Source organism: Myotis brandtii, unplaced genomic scaffold (assembly GCF_000412655.1).
Source record: "Myotis brandtii unplaced genomic scaffold, ASM41265v1 scaffold164, whole genome shotgun sequence".
NCBI lineage: Eukaryota > Metazoa > Chordata > Mammalia > Chiroptera > Vespertilionidae > Myotis > Myotis brandtii.
The window spans coordinates 498811-514357 of NW_005356003.1; the positions used below are offsets into that span (position 1 = coordinate 498811).

Here is a 15547-nt window from a genome sequence, read left to right on the forward strand (position 1 = left end):
TGCAAGTTGTTTTTGCATTTGACATGCATCTTCATCCAATAATGCTTGTAATTGTTGGTCTTCAAACTTTTTCAGTTGACCTGGACATTCTTTGTCTTTCACATCAAAATCATAAATTTTAAAGTGTTTAAACCAGTGTTCACAAGTATCTTGAGATGGAGCATGTTCACCTTTATAAGCTTCCTGAAATATACGATCACTTTTTCTTCAAAATAAAGTGATGAATTAAAACTTCCCACAAATGCTTTTTTTGGCATGAAATTTGACATTTTTAAGCGTAAAAATATCTATGATGTTAACACCTTCAGCAAATTTGACACATGAAGTTTTGAAGCTTCAAGTCAATACAACAAAATGGCATACATATCAAATCGTATATATATCAACATATGTGTAACTCCATCTATTGAAAAAAATCCGCATTATTAACCGGTATGCCTGGTAAACCTGTTCTCCCCAAACTGTCATTTTAAGGAACACACTACACAAGCAATCTGGATAATCAAAAGTCAACTAATATAATGAAAAAAGCAACTTAAAGCTATAGCATAAAAATGTATGATTCCAATGCAAATCAAAACACAATGAAATACCACTTCACAACCACCAGCATAACTATAATCTAAAAGAGAGATAACGGAAAAAAAGAGAGAGATAACAAATGATGGTGAGGATGTGGAGAAGTTGGAATCTTTATACATTGCTGGTGGGAATGTAAAATGGCACAGTTCCTTTGGGAAAAGTTTATAGTTCCTCAAAAAACTAGAGTTGCTCTGACCCAGAAATTACAAGAAAAATGAAAATGTCCACACAAAGAAAGTACATGTATGCTCACAGCAGCATTATTCATAATAGCCCCAAACTGGAAACCCAAATGTCCATCAACTAATGAATGGATAAGCAAAATGTGGTATGTATCCATACAACGGAATATTATTCAGCATTAAAAAATGAAGTACTGCCCTAACCGGTTTGGCTCAGTGGATAGAGCGTCGGCCTGCGGACTCAAGGGTCCCAGGTTGGATTCCAGTCAAGGGCATGTACCTTGGTTGTGGGCACATCCCCAGTAGGGAGTGTGTAGGAGGCAGCTGGTCGATGTTTCTCTCATCGATGTTTCTAACTCTCTATCCCTCTCCCTTCCTCTCTGTAAGAAATCAATAAAATATATTTTTTTAAAAAAATGAAGTACTGATTCATGTTACAAACAGTATGTATGAACCTTGGAAACATGGTAAGTGACAAACACAAAAGGCCACATACTGTCTGATTCTATTTATACAAAATGTCTAGAAGAGGCAAAGCTATGGAAACAGAAAGTAGATTAGTAGTTGCCAGGGAATGTGAATGGGTACAAGGTTTCTCTTTGGGGTGATGAAAATGTTCTGGAATTAAGGTAGTGGAATGGTTGCCAGCTTTGTAAGTGTACTGAAAACCGCTGAACTGTTTACTTTAAAAGGGTGACTTTATGGTACTGAACTATATGGGGTACTTAATGAGTGGTCTGTGGTCTAGACTAAAAGTCTACACCCGAGTGGCACCAGCATGGCTGGGAGGGTGGGCTCACACTGATCACTGAGGTCACTCCCAGGACTGATCCAACAGGTCTGGGCGGAGGTCTGAGAATTCAAGTTTCTAACAAGCTCCTAGGACAGTGATGGCGAACCTTTTGAGCTCGGCGTGTCAGCATTTTGAAAAACCCTAACTTAACTCTGGTGCCGTGTCACGTATAGAAATTTTTTGATATGTTAAACCATAGTAAAACAAAGATTTATATTTTTGATATTTATTTTATATATTTAAATGCCATTTAACAAAGAAAAATAAACCAAAAAAATGAGTTCGCATGTCACCTCTGACACGTGTGTCATAGGTTCGCCATCACTGTCCTAGGACCTAGGTCCATGGTCAGCAAACTGCAGCTCGCGAGCCACATGTGGCTCTTTGGCCCCTTGAGTGTGGCTCTTCCACAAAATACCACGTGCGGGCGCGACGTACAATGCGATTGAAACTTCGTGGCCCATGTGCAGAAGTCGGTATTTTGTGGAAGAGCCACACTCAAGGGGCCAAAGAGCCATGTGTGGCTCGCAAGCCGCAGTTTGCCAACCACTGACCTAGGTCCTAGGAGCTTGTTAGAAACTTGAATTCTCAGACCTCAGCCCACTGACCTAGGTGATAGTGAGACTGCTAATTTGGGCTTTACACTTACAGAGCCACAGGCCTGTGCTACCAGCAACTATATTTTTGATATAGGTCCCTTTTTATGATTATCCCATTAAGAATTACCCACTGTCCAGCTGGGTGACTCAATAGTTGAGCATTGACCCATGAACCAGGAGGTCACAGTTTGATTCCCAATCAGGGCAGATGCCTGGGTTGCAGGCCCAATCCCCAGTAGGGGGCGTGCAGGAAATCAATTGATGACTTTCCTCTCATCATTGATGTTTCCATCTCTATCTCCCTCTCCCTTCCTCTCTGAAATCAATTTTTTTTAAAAAAGAGAATCGCTCACTGAAAAACATTTCTTCCAAGGACTCATCCTGAGCTCTCCTGTCCTCTCTGCTGGTGTTCTTGCTCTGCCATTCTGAGCTCTGAAGAGACACCCTCCTCCATTTCCCCAGCATTTGGGCCTGGCCTGCAGAGAAGGACCACACGTGGCACCACTTTACCTGCCTCCCAGGGCATACCATGGCCCTGACCATGGGGTTCTTGAGGTGTGAGCTCTGACCTGTACAGTGACTGTGACTCTACCATATCGCCTATGAAGAAAGCCCTTGTGAAAGTAGACATTCAGGTGACTCTTCTGTGTGTATGGATGAATAGTTCCATATTCTAGCTTGACTGCAAAACACTTCATAGATCTAGCAGCTGGTATCACAAATCAAGACTATAGGTATAGAGGAGCCCTGGCTGGGTAGCTCAGTTGGTTACAGCATTGTCCCAAAACACCAAGGTTGCAGGTTTGATCTCTGGTCAGAGCACATACATGAATCAACCAATAAATGCATAAATAAGTGGAACACCGATGTTTCTCTCTCTCTCCCTTCTTCTCTCTAAAAATCAATAAAAAAAACTTTTTAAAAATTATAAAGGAAATATGCATATTGTACTGTTTCATTTTGACAAAGAAAAGCTTGAAGTAAAAAAGGTGACTGAACTGCACAGCTCATTTGTAAATAGATTTTTAAAATCTAGACATAGAAGAAATTCAAGTTTTGAATGATACTGAAAGGGGTTCAGGAGGTTTTTGGTTCCACTAGAAACAATTAAAATGTACACCATGAACAGAAAATGAAAAAAATTTACTTTCCTTACCATTTACGTTTTTTAAAATTTTTCTTAAAAAAAAAATATCTTCCAATGTAACAGTTATACTAGCTCCCCAACTCCAAAATTTAAAATATACTATAAGCCAAAATTTCCTGGGAATGCTAAGGTGATAATTAAAACAGAGTAAGCAAAATGCATATAGACATGCAATTTTATGCCACAGCATTCAGGTCAATAGCTCAGAGGAAGTCCATCTTGGCAAAAAAACTTTATGCTGAGAGGTACAGGGAACACAAAGAGGAATAATACCTCAACTCTATGGAAGCTTAACTATCTAGTCCAGACAACTCCAAGAGAAGGCCAGGGAAGGCTTCCTGGAAGAAGCATTACCTGTGGTAAACATGATTTCAATGGGAAACACCTTTCCAGAAGGTGCAAGATAGGAAGGCATGAGGCACGTGTTCAATTCACCGCAATTGAGTGATAATGCTGGGGAAAAAGTCAGAGCCAGAGGAAGGAGAACCTGAGTCCAAGGGAAAGGAGTAGGCAAATGTGGAGAGCCTTTAAGGCTTCCTGAGGGATGTTGTGGTCAGAACTATAATACAGGGTGCTAAAGCAGGATTGTGAGGGATGGGGAGATTAATTAGGATTTGACAATAATTCACCTGACAGGACATAAGCCAGAACAGAAGCAAAGGAGAGAGTAGGGAGGAGAGCGACACAGGGGATTAAAGCTAGATAGAATCAATAGGATTTAACATTTCACTGGATGTGAAGGGAGGGGAAAGGGAGTCAAGAGACAACAGAGGCTTTGAGTCCAGAGAATTGATAGGAACAGACATGAAGAAACATGAGGTAGACAGACAGGAGATGACTCAAGGAAAATAGAACAATGATGAATGGAGTGTTGGACCTGTCAGGTGGGGGGCATGGAAAAAACATCTGCACAGATGTGTATAAAACCTGTAGGTGGAAGTTGAGTCTGGAAATCATGACAGACATGGGCTAAAAATACTGATTTGGGAAGCCATCTGAGTAGACATGAATGAAATCAGAGGAGATATTTTTTTTAAATACCAAGAAGGGGGGACGGCTAGGATAGAACCTTATATATTTTAGAGCCAAAAGGAGAAAGAGAAGCCAAGAATAGTGAGAGAATAGAACCGAGATGGGAAAAGTCAGCTGCAAACTGGGGAAAAAATGTTTTACTGAAAAGTTGAGCACCTCCAAAAAAGCCCAGGGCAATGAATTTTAACTGGAGGCAGCAGGGAACGGGAAGTAAAACAGCTTAGAAAAACCCCCATACATGACTCTGGGACTAGACGGTGAAGACAGGAGTATGCAAATTACTCATATTTGACAGTGAAAAGGAGTGGGTGATAGGCTCCAGAAATAGATTTAAGATAAGAGACCAAGTAAGTTTGTAGACAGCAAGGAAATGTCCAGTTAATGAGATGAAAGCAAACAGAGGTTGGTTTTGTCAAGGAAGAAAGGCTACTCTTTTTTCAAGGAAAGAGTTCGAAGGAAGAGCAGAATTTAGGTGAAATAGAATTTGAAAAGAACTTATTTTGGATGGCCTTGATTTTGTCAAAGAGAGGGACAAAGTCTTCTACTAATAAGAATCAGGTGGTCAAGAGATTGGACAACTGGGAAAATTGGAAAGAATTTTGAACAACTGCAATCAACTCAATTATAGACAACAGTACATTAGTGAACATTAATTTGATTACAAACAAAAACATCTACTTGTCACAAGCCATTCACTGTCCGGCACTACCGTAATCAACAGCTGCCGCCTCTTACTTTCAGCAACATAGAAATGCCCTGCCCAATCAGAGTGCAGCCTGTCAGGGTACTCTACCACTCCAAGCCTTACTTGGTTTCTGGACATTTGCAAATAAAAGCAGGAGGAAATAACCCACTCCCTGTGATTAAAATATCATCCAAGGGAAAAATGTATTTAACATTCAACCAAGGGAAAAATGTTTTTAACATTCAACCAAAACTTGACAAACTAGAGAAAAAAATAATGAGGAAATTGGCAAAGGAGACAGAGAAGCAACCTACACTACCAAACAGGATAACGAAAAAAGCTTCTTGACTTTTAAAAGTAACAAAGGACAATTATTCTTTTGCATCCTCATTAAGATCCCCACATAGAATGTTTGTATAGAGCAAAAACCTGCTGAAATGGGACCACCTTACTGGGAGGCTTCATATATATACAGATATCCCTTTCATTGGGGTTCCTAAATGCTAACTGTATTTTTATTACATAGGTTTCCACTGAATATCTTTAATCTACCATCTTTCCTAATTACATTTTAACTGTGATTTTGAGACAGGCCAGTAAACCAGGACAAGTGGACTAGGGAAACTAAGATCAGACTGTTAAACAGCAGTTTGCAACCATCTAGAAAATCAAGATGCCAAGCAGTTACAGCCATCTAGTACAGCGGTCACCAACCTTTCAGACCTCACAGACCAGCAGTGGTCTATGGACCAACAGTTGGTGACCACTGCTCCAAAGGTTTCCTTAAACCAGTGGTCGCCAACCTCTCAGACCTCAAGGACCATCGGTTGGCGACCACTGATCTAATATATCCTATCTTCCCTAAACCAGGGACACTTGAGTAAATGTTTCACACTTCTCCTCCTAACCAGAGGGTAAATAGCTTAAATCACTCTATGCAGGGTGACAGCAGAAATCCAATTAGTGCCATTTGCTAACCACAACCAAGGACAGATGAAGAGAATAAACCTCATTTTGGTACATCAGCATAAAGCTGATCAATATTCTATTGAGATTCTCTCCTGAGACTTCCCCTAAACACCCAGCCTTTAAAACCCCTCAAAACAAAGTTCCCAGCCGAAACCGGTTTGGCTCAGTGGATAGAGCGTCGGCCTTCGGACTGAAAGGTCCCGGGTTCGATTCCGGTCAAGGGCATGTACCTGGGTTGCGGGCACATCCCCAGTAGGAGATGTGCAGGAGGCAGCTGGTCGATGTTTCTCTCTCATCGATGTTTCTAACTCTCTATCTCTCTCCCTTCCTCTCTGTGAAAAATCAATAAAATATATTTAAAAAAAAAAAAAAGTTCCCAGCCTGCGTTCTCCTTCCTACTTCTTTCCCCTAGGCATGTATCTCCTGAACTCCAAGGGACCCCCACAAGGCTTGCAACCAGGACAGCAATGGGCAGTGGCAGATCATCCCCAGCAAACCCCCAGAGCCTGTACCCAAGGCCCCCTTTTCTCTGACTTCTTAGTGAGCCAAAGCAGACCAGCCTATGCTCATTTTCCCAGCCCTTCCTTGTTTCATTGTCCCAGCTTTAATAAACATCCTCTAAAATTCACCTGGACTTCATGTTGTGAAATTTTTCCTGCATGAAGAACCCACGCACTACAGGCTGGGCCTAGGCAGAACCACCAAGGACCAGGTCCCCTTTCCGGTAACAATTTAAATTTATGTATAAAGTCCTACCCCTGCCTCCACAACCTCAGTTAATCAAGAGTTGACTGGGTGGGGATTAACAAAAGAAGACCAAGAGAAAGGCCAAGCAGCAGTGAGGAACTAGCTTTAGTTCACTGATAAAATCTCTCCATTCATTCTTCTATTATCTGAGAGCTCAGGGATAAAAGAACTATCTACTTCTATAACACTGGGGTCTTACCTTTTGCTATGTCCAGGAAAGTATCTGATGTATTTGTTGTCATGCAAGGACAGGTAACGAATAGTATCTGTAAGAAGACAAATAAGGCATGATGATATCCTACTATTTTCAAAGAAAATTACTTTGCATTTTCATCTTGAAAAGGCAACATCAAAGAAGTCATTGCTGTCTATAACCCAAGCAAGGTACGAATAAATAGTAAATAATTCCTTTCCACAACTGAAAAGAGGGCACTACAGATCTGACATAATTCAAAAGCAGAATTCTTAAGTTGACAGACTATAGAGCAATAACCTCACCTGAATGCTAACTGTGTTTACAATTTACATAAAAACTAAACAAAATGGAAAGAGAAGTTCTATTACTTCTTTTCTAATTAACCAACTATCCACTAGTCCCTTGTGCATCAGAGAAATTAGTTTAAAATACTAATAAAGTGGCAAAAAGCAGTGAGAAAATTTGGGTTTCAAAGATCTCAAGACATTTTCAAAATAAAACTCATGAACTATACCAAGAAGTCAGAACAGTGAGATTTTGACAATAACAAAGAAAGGAATAATCGTAGAAATCTGTGCTTGGGTAAAATAAGACATTCTTAAAAACCAAATGATTCTATCTAAAAAAAAAAAGATGGTGATGGGAAGGGAAATGAAGTGCCATAAAGAATAGAACTAGAAGGTACTATGCCCCTAAAAAGACTATGAATAAGGAACAATTGTTGAGAAAGGGGTAATAGGAAATGCCAAAATGCAGAAAGAAAAGCACAGAAAGAACATTCTAGAGGAAAACAGAACACAGGAACAAAGACACTAACAGCACCAAGTCATCCCAGTGGTTCACAGGAGTACTTTCTAATAAGAGGGCATTTAACGTGGGAGAGGGTAAAGGGTCCTCTTTGTATGTTACAAAACTGAACTCTACATGGTTTTCCTTGAATACATCTTTAAAGTTCTCCTATAACAACTACAAAGTCTTCCTGTTTGTTCTATTACTAGGAGCTACTCACCTTCCCTAAGCAGAAAAAGGCTTTCTCCCCATTACCTGGTTTCCCAGAGATGAGCAGGGCGTCGCCATCCTCTCCGCCCCACTCGGTAGCTGGCGCGCTGTTCCTGGCAAGGCAGTGGCCTGTACAGTTATCTCCTGTACCGGGTGGTATCATAGACCCTCAAACTGTACAAACTACTACCTCAGCCTGGAATCAGGCAAAAGGAAACGAAGCGTTGAAGGAACTCTTCAGGATGCACTCGACACAGGAAAGGCAATATCCTCACAGCAGAGGCCTGGCAGCAAAGCTGCAGTGCCACACATTTGCCTCATCTTGAACCAGATTTGGACAATCCTCATTTAATCACCCAGAAAAAGACCCCAACAGAAGAAATATACCAGTCATGCAGATAATCACATAGATATGTTTCCTTAGGATTCTAATGTTTTATATATTCTTGTCAAAAGCATCAAATGCATGCTTACTTAAAAAACCATTTCTGAAATACAGGTATGAAAAGTAGAAATAATATACTTACTAAAAGTCAAGTACAGGCAGAAACAGCTCATAAAAAAACATTAAAAAAAAAAAAGACACTTCAGCTCTGAGACAGGCAGAGCCAAAATAACAGTCTAAGCAATCTCTGTTGAAGGACATTAGAAAAATCTTACCGCCAAAAAAAGTGAAACGATCAAATTCATAAGAATTTTTTTAAAAAGGAGTCCTAATATGAAAGTAAGTGTTGCCCAGTCGATGTGGCTCAGTGGTTGAGCATTGACTTATGAACCAGAAGGTCACAGCTAGGTTCCCGTTCAGGAACATGCACAGGTTGTGGACTTTATCTCATGTGGGGCGTGCAGGAGGCAGCCAATCAATGATTCTCTCTCATCACTGATGTTTCTATCTCTCTCTCCCTCTACCTTTCTCTCTGAAATCCATAAAATATATTGTAAAAAATAATAATAAAAGAATTAAGTGGTATTGCTCAATTATCAAGATCATCTGTCAACTGAGAACGACTTATCCAGGTGAAATGCAGGTAAAAGCAGAACCATTTATTAGAGAAAGAAACTCACAAGTTTAATTTCACAAGTTTAAAAAGGGAAAAGGATAAAATTCAGATAAAAAAATTGTCCCCAGAATCAAAGACAAAATAAGGTCAGCACACTGTCCTTTATTGACACAGACCATAAAAGATTGGGCATACACTAAAAACTCTTCTAAGATCCCATAAACTATCATAGCTCAAGCATTTGTGAAAACTTTTCTCAAATCTCTATATTTTGAAGAGGAGGTACTATTGTTTACCACTTGCTGTGTGTCAAGTATTCTTTCCTTTCATTTGTTCTAAAAGTATTCTTCTAAGTTTCCAAAAGTACAAACCATAAACACCAGTTGTTGCTTCCTATTTCCACTTTCTACTCTAAACTGAGATCTTTCATACTCAATTTCAAAAGCACTTGCAGCTTGCCTCCAGCATCTTTTCAGTCATAACAATGTCAGCACTGCTAACATCATAGGAAAATATTTAAAGTAACTACAACCTAAACAGAAATAGTCACAAAGATTCCGTGAACTATTTAACAAAGGAAGCCATGACCTACTAAAAAGAAGGCTTGCTTACCGTCTATTTTATTAGAACTGTAAACGACTGTGTTTGCTGCATGAGTATATCTGATGAGGTCCACGCCATATTTCTTACTGTACAGGGTTCTCTTTGGTCTGATAAGAAAATGGACAGAGAAAGAAAACAATCAAAATCCTCCATCATCAAAATCTGGGATCTTCATAAAAAAAAAAAAAAGCACTTGAATGATGTGGCAAGGATGAGGATTCTTGGTAATCTCTAACACTGGAAAGAAACAGAATTTCTTACAAGAGAGAATAAATAAATGAAATCAAATGCAACAGCCTTTCACCTCTGGACACCAAATGCAAAGATTCAAAAGTGGAAGTAAATCTGAGGGCTCAATTCTGTCTTTATTACAATATTCAAAAGTTAGCTTTGAGAAAAAGTACATCTATTTGGGAACAAAGGCACACAAAAAAACACAAGTCACCCTGATAACAAAGAGGGATATGGAAATACATCAAACAAGTGAGGCCAGAACTTACTTTCTACCCTTCCTAATAACCTGCTGTTGTAGAACCTATCCATTCTCCCTATCCTACATGTCCAAAGCACTTACTGAGCCTTTTGGAAGGCAAACCTAACTCTCCCTAGCAAAACTAGTCATCGGTTGCTTTCTTTTTACTTTAATGCAAAATCACATATTTCCCAAGCCAGAGGATACCAATCCATTCACTGAAGTTCCGTAAACGTCTTCCTCTATGGAAGCTTGAGGATCAAGCTGAAACCGAACTCAACAAAATCATTAACCAAAAACTTCATAATGTTCTAGGAGAATTTCATAAATCCTGTACCAATATTTACCACGAGTTCCAATTTATGAAAAAGTTCACCCTGTCATCAATGCAAATTCACCTTGGCACATAGATGCTAAACAATCAGATGACCCAGGCAGCTATAAGAAATCAATCATTTGCACTTCCAATATTTGTTTTTTGTTTGTCCTCACCTGAGGATATTTTTTCCCATGAGAGAGTAGGAGGGAGGAAAGGAAGGAGGGAGGGAGATCGATGTGAGAAAGACCCATCTCACATCAATTGGTTGCCTCCTGCATGTGCCCTGAATGAAGTGGGGATTGAACCTGCAACCAGGTATGTGCTCCTGACCAGAAATCAAACCCACAACCCTTGGGTTCATGGGCTGACATTAACCACTGAAAACAACAGCCAGGTCTCAATATTTTTTAATGTCAGTAAGATTAAGAATTTCCCTACATAAAACGCATTTCCAAACAAGACTTCTCAGCTCAGAGGCTACCTAGTCAAGTCCACTGTCCAGAGTTGTTCATTGGGATTACTTACTGTATGGTGGTAACCAATGAGAGAGTAAACAAGTGAGTATGAGCGTGCACATGTGCTTGCTCTCAAAAGGTAGTTAACTTTGCCTCTACCAGTGAAAGGAGAAGCTTACTTATCCCAGTATTTCAGTCTATCTACAACAGTAGAGCCTAAAGAGCCAATGTTAAAGTCTGTGGTGTAAGGAAAATTTTCAGTTCCACTTATATATACTAGGTGTACCGGTTAATAATGGCGGATTTTGTAATCAAAGAAAACACGATAATTTCAAGAGAAACATCAAAAGTGCTTTATTCAAAGTAATGTCCATCGCTAGCTACACATTTCACTTTTATCTTTCAGGTAATTTGTGGATACCATCCCAATAGAACTTTTCTTGTTTTGAGGCAAACCATTCAGAGACCCAATTTTCCACGTCTTCGTACATTTTGAAGCGCTGCTCAGAAAGTGCGTGTGCCATCGATCGGAACAAGTGGTAATCTGAAGGAGCAAGAACTGGTGAATACTGCGGGTGGGTTCATACATCCCAGGCAAGATCTTTTAACATGTCTTTAACTGGTTTTGAAGTGTGTGATGGTGCGTTACCATGAAGCAAAATTACTCTGCCATGTCTTCTGGCACATTCTGGTCACGATCAAAGCGTGATTCAAATTGATTATTTGTTGTCGGTAGCGATCAGTATTAATGGTTTCACCTGTTTTAGAAGCTCATCATACACCACACCTTCTGGATCCCACCAAACGCAGAGCATTGTCTTCTTTCCGAAACAATTTTGGCCTTGCAGGTGATGTTGATGGTTGACCTGGATCAACCCATGATTTTGTGCATTTGGGAATTCTCAAAATAAATCCACTTCTCATCGCCAGTCACAATTTGATGCAAAAAAGTCTTTCTTTGGTATCGTTGAAGCAACATCTTACTGATGACTTTTCGGTTTTCCATTTGTCTTTCATTCAGTTGATGTGGCACCCCTTTTCCTTTCTTTAAAATCTTCCCCATTGCTTGTAAACAATTGGAAATTGTTTGCTGAGCAACATTTAATCTTTCTGCAAGTTGTTTTTGCATTTGACAGGCATCTTCATCCAATAATGCTTGTAATTGTTGGTCTTCAAACTTTTTCGGTTGACCTGGACGTTCTTTGTCTTTCACATCAAAACCATCACTTTTAAAGCGTTTAAACCAGCATTCACAAGTATCTTGAGATGGAGCATGTTCACCATAAGCTTCCCAAAGTATACAATAACTTTTTCTTCAAAATAATGAATTAAAACTTCCCACAAATGCTCTTTTTTGGGGCATGAAATTTGACATTTTTACTAGTAGGCGTAAAAATATCTATGATGTTAACACCTTCAGCAAATTTGACACATGAAGTTTTGAAGCTTGTTGTCAATACAAAATAGCATACATATCAAATCACATATATATCAACATATGTGTAACTCCGTCTATTAAAAAAAATCCGCACTAACTGGTACACCTAGTAGCCTATTTGCCTCAAATTTATCAATAACACTAACCTGAGATTTGTTCTTAATTACAGAAATATTTTACCACATATGATTTTCTAGTTTGAAAGGAAGATTCTAGCCCTCGCTGGTTTGGCTCAGTGGACAGAGCATTGGCCTTTGGACTGAAGGGTCCCGGGTTCGATTCCAGTCAAGGGCACATACCTGGGTTGCAGGCTCAATCCCTATCAGAGGGCATGCAAGAGGCAGCCAATCAATGATTCTCTCTCATCACTGATGTTTCTATCTCTCTCTCCCTCTCCCTTCCTCTCTGAAATCAATAAAAATATATTCAATAAAAAAAATTCTAATGTATTTCATTCTTTCAGAGAATTTTTACAAAGCCCAGGAACAACATTTTTTCATAAATATTTTTGTAAGCTTCTCTCCACCAACAATGATTCTGGTGATCAAGAATGAGTAAATAACCCTGACCGGTTTGGCTCAGTGGATAGAGCATCAGTCAGCCTGCGGACTCAAAGGTCCCAGGTTCGATTCCAGTCAAGGGCATGTACCTTGGTTGCGGGCACATCCATAGTGGGGAGTGTGCAAGAGGCAGCTGATCGATGTTTCTCTCTCATCAATGTTTCTAACTCTCTATCCCTCTCCCTTCCTCTCTGTAAAAAAAAAAAAAAAATCAATAAAATATATTTTTTTTAAAAAAGAATGAGCAAATAATATTAAAGCCTTCTCTGAATAATTCACATCACCTACCACAGTCATATTCTCTCAAGTTTAAAAAAAAAAAAAATCACTCAATGGATGAACTCCATTATAAAATTAAAAAAAAAAAAACACAGTAAACTAGAAAACATAGAGCATAAAGAATATTGTTTTAGCCCGGCAGGTATGGCTCAGTGGCTGAGCATCAACCTGCAAACCAGGGGGTCCCGATTTGATTCCCAGTCAGAGAACATGCCCAGGTTTCGGGCTCAACCCCCAGTAGGAGGCATGCAGGAGGCAGCTGATAGATGATTCTCTCTCATCACTGATGTTCCTTTCTTTCTCTTTCTCTCTCTCTCTCTCTCTCTCTCCCTTCCTCTCTAAAATCAATAAAAATATGTATATTTTAAAAAGATACTGTGCCTTACAAGAAAACGTTATATTTCTTCCAATGTTGGTTTGGCCACACTAGTGGCAAATCTTTTCTTCACATTACCACTTAGGACCATGTACTCTGTCCGATAGGTTAAAGAGGTCATCTAATATCCAGAGAAGTGAAATGACCAATGTCACATACCTGGTCACAAGGCCAAATTAGAACCCAGGTCTCCCAACTACCAGAGCACTCTCCTGCCACAATGAAACAAGGTCACAATTACTTGATAAGAGAAAAATTTTAAAAGCATGCCCTACACTATTGTATCAACAATAAATTTCCTAACTTGGATAACTGTACCTGGTTATATAAGAGAATGTCCTAGTGCCTAAGAAACCCATGTTTAGGAATAAAGGGGCTTGATACCTCTAGAAAAAAAAATGCATTTGTGTAAATATGTACATAGAAAATAAAGCAAATGGGGCAAAATGGGGCCAATTATTGGATCATATGGGAGTTCTTTGGAACATTGCTGTGACTTTTCTATAAGACTGCAATTATGTGTCCTGCCGCGGTCGCAAAAAAAAAAAAAAAGACTGCAATTATGTAAAAATGCTACATGAGTGAATAAACTACAGTATGTCATAAAAGTAACATTTTGCTTTTAACAAGACAGGACTTCAAGTCACTGTCATCCCTCCCAACATGTGAAAATTATAAGACAAACTGTGAAGAAATACTACCACAACCTTTATTTCCTTTGAATGAGGATATACACTTTCATCCTCAGGTTCCAGGGAGAGGTTCTAATCTGTGCACAAGCATTTCAAGGAAGCCAGGTTCAAATTACTTCTAGCTCCAGAACCCCACAACTGACCCTCATCCCAGCTTTATACATTACTCTCTCTTCCAAGAGGATTAAGTGGCCAGATATGGACAGAAATCCATATGCTAAATGAATTAAGTTGACTCAAAAAACTCAGCATCGCCGAAACCAGTTTGGCTCAGTGGATAGAGCATCGGCCTGCGGACTGAAAGGTCCCAGGTTCGATTCCAGTCAAGGGCATGTACCCGGGTTGCGGGCACATCCCCAGTAGGAGATGTGCAGGAGGCAGCTGGTCGATGTTTCTCTCTCATTGATGTTTCTAACTCTCGATCTCTCTCCCTTCCTCTCTGTAAAAAATCAATAAAATATATTTTAAAAAAACCAAAAAACTCAGCATCACTCCAGCTAAGAAATTCTCTTCCCCCAGGACCACCACTATAGGCCACCCTCCCACTTACAGCAGGCAAATCCAGAGCCAATTAGATAATACCTTTTCATAGCCCCAGTGGGGAAAAAGTGGGTAGAACACTATGGCTCGGACCAAACAGAATTACTTTAGATAACTAAACTCACAAAGAGACAAGTTCCACAAGAAAGTTTATAGGAGACATCAGTGTGTATTTTTAAAGGGGAAAAAAAAAAGAAGAAGAAGAAGAACAGCTGGAGAAGACAGGAAAACCCAAAGATTCAAAAAGTAAGATCTGGAACTAGACAACACAATGAAGTCTGACAAAAGCAAACATCTGCAAGCCTGCTTGAGGAATGTGGCTGAAGGGAAATAAAATTTAGCCTAAATCCAGTTCTGCTCCAAAGGAGCTCACAAGTTAGCAAGGACTTAAAGTAAGCAAATCTACGGGGGTGAGGTGAAGCTGACAAGTTCCCCAGGGAAAAAAAGGAGAAAAAAAATGCTGGGCTTACAAGCAGGTGTGGTGGGTCTCCAGAGGGGCAACGTATACATTTCATGGTCAGACTAGACTCGGAATTTTGATAATTCCAAGTGGACCATAAAGTGTAATTTAAAAAAAAAAGCGTAAAAGAAAACACGAAATTGTTATACGATGCTTTCTTTGTTCTAATGGGAGGTCCACATTCAGGTCGGGATGAGACGGCCAAGTTCGTTTGTGCCCGGCAAAAAGGAAAAGTTTCAGATGTTGGGTAAAAAGTTCACCTATAAGCGTGGGCACCGGGTCCGAAGGAGTGTGAGCATGACTCGGAACAGAAAGGAAAGGAAGCACAAAAAATAAATCCTGACGCTAAGAACTGCAACCCACGCGGCCTCCGCGGGAAGCCGAGGGCCAGGGGGTGGGCGGGGTGCCAGCGCCGGATCGA

The 15547-nt window shown here is 39.9% G+C and overlaps 1 protein-coding gene across 1 annotated transcript in view; it reads right to left on the bottom strand.

The window, feature by feature from the left end:
* The window catches only part of WDR82 (WD repeat domain 82), a 15441-nt gene extending 5799 nt beyond the window's left edge, over window positions 1–9642 (bottom strand). The window contains exons 1-2 of the mRNA XM_014536510.1: window positions 9545–9642; window positions 6936–7002 (exon numbers count right to left, since the gene is read on the bottom strand). The gene's annotated coding sequence lies outside the window, so the exon portion shown is untranslated. The remainder of the gene's footprint in view (window positions 1–6935; window positions 7003–9544) is intronic.
* Between the last annotated feature and the right edge of the window lie 5905 nt (window positions 9643–15547).